The following is a 4,341-nucleotide window of genomic DNA, read 5'->3' on the forward strand; positions in this document are numbered from 1 at the left end:
ACGTTTACACATAGTTTTTCTCTTTTTTTTCATTTTCCTTTACTTCTTATAACGAACGTAAGCACGATCGATATCGTCGAAATCAATAATTTACACTCCTTCCTATTGTACCTTTTTTTTCCAGTTTTTTAATCCTCTTCTTCTTTTTTTTTTTTTTTTTTTTTTTTTTTTAATTTTATTTATTCGTTTCGTTTCAATAGAAATAGAAATTATTTTTTGGTATGTTTTTTGTTGTTGAAATTCTTTTCGAATCGTTCAGATCATTCGAAATTTTCGCGAATTTGATTTTTGGCAGTGAACATTGTTTTCCTTGATAATTTTCTCTCTTTCGTGTAAACGAAGAATAAACGTATTTACGAATAAATGGTGTTTCTCTCGATACGCTTTGTTCTCATTCTGGCTCGGATATTTTCGAGTATTCTCTCTGTTTTCCAAATAATCATCTTTCATTCCGATCTGGGATAAAAAAGAAAGAAAGAAAGAAAGAGAGAACAGAAAACACAATTAGAATTGTGACCGAGATGGAAAAGTAGAACACATTAAATCAGTATGTATATGTATACATAGAAAACACATACGTGTATATATGAGATGCACTTACAAGACCTGGGGACAAGGGTTTTAACAGTCTTAGAAAAACAATCTGTAGCTTACACGAGATGATATCGTTTTACTATTCTTCAAGTAATACCTTTAGAACTTATTACTGTTATGGTGGGTGACTGGAATACTACTTATAGTCAATGATTTAATTTATAATTTACAAAACCTTATATACCATACCTTATCTATTCTTGTTTCCTTTCTTGAGAAATATATTTTAATGGGATACGCGTGAAGAATTCGATGGGAATCGATCCGTAAAAAAATTGTTTAACGTGCCTCGGTTTATCCCCCGATGAATGATTATTTTTTTTTCTAATTTGCTCATACAAAAGAAAAAAAAAAAAAAAAGAAAAGAAAAAGAAAAATAATTAATCGTGCAAATATAAAAATGTTTCGATGAGATAATTAAAATCGTTCATGTAAGGAGGATATAAATTGATGATATATCATCATGAATAATTTCGTAAAGAGAGTAGAACGTAGTTTTATCGGCGTAAATAACGATCCAAGTTTTGCCGTCGTCGTCGTCGTCGTCGTCGTCGTCGCGTGAACGCATTCGCTCCTGCACAAAAGTCACGTGTATTTTGCATCATTATATAAACTTCGACGCTTTTATATAAACGACGTTTATGTCATAATAGAGTAAGATCAAATCGATACGCATTAGTAACTTGCTTACAGATAAGCATATTATTTTCTATTGGGTTTTGATTACTTTACTTTTCTATCTTCTGTGTTGAATGTTAGTAAATAGATATATTATTTATACACATATTTATATAATATATATATATATATATTTATCGTATTCTATTTTAGGCCGATCTTTGTTCGTTCTCAATTTTTCTTCTTTTTTTTTTAATAATAACTTTTTTCGTTTTAACAATTATTAATAATACCAAAAACATTGATAAGACTATATTCTGTAATGTTATATAATTAATATAATAATAGGGTATACAAAAATAATAGAAAATTAATAATAGTTATTAATTTTTAGTCGACAATACTGATATTTGTGTTTCTTTTTTTAGGTTTTTCTTTTTTTTTTTTTTTTTTTTAATTATATGTAACGTAAAAAATGAAACACATCAACCGTTTTTCGGATATTCGGCTCACGGTTGTTGGTTTTCAATGTATGTATGTCGAGTTACATAAGCGAAGACGATTACGTGTATATTTTATACTTACGACCTCGTTGTAACGGTTTTCTTTGAATTTCTTCGGCTCGTTGCTCATCGATGATGATCACTAACTATAGATATTTTAATAATTCTTCTCCTCGGTGATAGATTTTATTTGGTACCAATGTAATTTTGTATTAATAATACGAGAAATATTTCGTATCATTGTTTTTCTATCAATTACTTTATTACGTGTACTTACTTAACGTATCTAATATTAATTATGCAGATAAGATACTAATTAATTTTCAAATTAATCATTTATATGGTGTCGAGAGAAAAGATACATGTAAATGGATTAACTTGGACTGACCATATAGTTCAAACGAGTTTCTAACGATATTATTTGGCGATAATCCAAAACGTGTGTTAGGGATAATCTATAGATGACTTTAATATTATTCTTTAAAAAAAAATAAAGAATTATGTGAAGAAATTCTAATAAAAAAAAAAAAAAAGGTACGAATTTTTAATCAGTATTAATTTATCGCAAATGTTTCTATGTATCATATGCATATCTTACATAAATACGCTTTAATGGAACTTGTTCGATTTGAAAAAAAAAAAAACAAAGAAGACAAGGAAAAACTATTACTATCTCGAGTAAAAAATATTCTCTCTCTCTCTCTTGCATAATAAGTAATAGTTATTTAATGAATATGCAATAACTTATGTAAGTAACGAATTTGGTTACGGGTGATAAGGAATTCGCGTAATAATATTCGCGTAAATAAATTACTTTTTTCAGATATTAAACAATGTTCAAGCGAATCTGTTGATAAAATCGGGTATAAAGAAAAAAAAACGAAAACGCGTTTGTTTGTTTGTTTTTTTTGCTTTTTTTTTTTTTTTAATTTCAATTTTAATTTTATTCTTTCGTCAACGATTTATTCGCATTATGCGATTTATAAGCGAACAACGATAGTTTTACTTAACACATGAATTTTTCATAAAGAATTAACGAGCGAGAAAAACGTTGTAATGCAATTATATTCAATACGGTCAAATAATTGTGATCGCATTACGACGAGCCTTTGAAAAAGATAAGCATGATTATTATTATGCGGTTTTTGCTGAATTCCTATTGGCACGATTGAGAGATTTTATATAAAAAAAAAAGTAAAAAAAAATGAACGAACAACGTGTCGATGCGTAATGCCTTCAACAAAAGTTCGTAATCAATTAATATCGTACAATTAACGAGAAAAAGATGTCATGTTACTTTGAAGATATTAATGTACAGAAAAAAAAAAAATACAACGTAATGATTTCTAACTATTCTTCTTGGTTTTTATTCTATTTTTTATCGTACGATCATTAACATAACGATTGTATTGATCGATTTAGAAGAATTAGATTGGAGGAGAGAAGGATCAAATTTGTTTTTTTTTTTTTTTTTTTAAAGAGTCTTGTTAACGAGTACTACGAAACATAGGAAAGCATATAATAGAAGTAGGAGCAAAACGAATGAACGAATGAACGAATGAACAACGAACGAACGAACGAACGAACGAACGCGTGAGTTTAAATTGGATTGTATTACGTAAGCTTGTGAGATTAAAGAATCTCAGGACAAATCCGTGCGTTGACTTTACAAGTTCCAATTAAGTAATGTAAGTATGTAAGTATATGCCTATGCATGTATATATATATATATACACACGTGTATTTTCTATTGCCTACGTTTCTATCGTTCATCTATGTGTATAGTTAAGTCCTAGTCGTTCCTTTCAAAATTGATTGTTATTTACAGATAGTATCTCAACTCGAAAGGGAAACGAATGGGAATATATGGTAAGAGATCGAATTAATTATATAATTTTCTTCTTAATTACTATTAAAACTAGTTGCAGTGTTGCACGTTTATAAATTAAATTATTCCATCGTTAATAATCTCGATTATCGAGATTGGTGTTACCCGTTTAATTATATTTATTTATTTGTAGATATTTTTCTTTATTAACTTTACATTTCTTTTTGTTCTTTTTTCAGCTAATTTTTATACTACAATTATATAAAAAATAATCGCACTCCTTTTTATTCATGCATTTTGCATATTTAAAAACAAAATGTAGATATTCGTATTTGTCACGATGATCGAATACGCACCTATGTTTAAATATCGTTCCAAATGATCGAATAATTTGGTTTTTTTGTTTCTTTTTTTGTTGTTCTTTCGCTCACGAACGATTACCTCTCGTGATGAATTCTTGCAATCATGATTCGTAATTTTCTTTGCGCGTTACGTGTAAGTGCATTCCACGTCGGTCGGTCGTTCCCGAATGTATATAAAATGTCGTAACTAAGTCTTTCACCCGCGGGGGGAATTAATTTCTTAAGACGTCTTACGTTTTTCATCATTATTATACCAATTATCCTCGTGTCCCTCTCCTTCGTTTATTATTATTACCACCACCGAACACTACCACTTCCAACGCCATTTAATAATGACCATCTTCTTCTGCGGATTATTACGCAAAACATTAAACAGGGTTATCGATAATTTCATGAGTGGAAATTGTTACGAGACATTATTATTATTATTATTATT

General features: G+C 28.7%; 1 long non-coding RNA gene across 1 annotated transcript in view; it reads left to right on the forward strand.

Moving 5' to 3' along the window:
- LOC106788683 overlaps window positions 1-4,341 on the forward strand; it is a 12,126-nt gene that overhangs the window by 6,964 nt on the left and 821 nt on the right. Inside the window, exon 2 of the long non-coding RNA XR_001381928.1 lies at window positions 3,544-3,584. This is a non-coding gene — a long non-coding RNA (uncharacterized LOC106788683). The remainder of the gene's footprint in view (window positions 1-3,543; window positions 3,585-4,341) is intronic.

Source organism: Polistes canadensis, unplaced genomic scaffold (genome assembly GCF_001313835.1).
Source record: "Polistes canadensis isolate GaletaPanama2010 unplaced genomic scaffold, ASM131383v1 scaffold_148, whole genome shotgun sequence".
NCBI lineage: Eukaryota > Metazoa > Arthropoda > Insecta > Hymenoptera > Vespidae > Polistes > Polistes canadensis.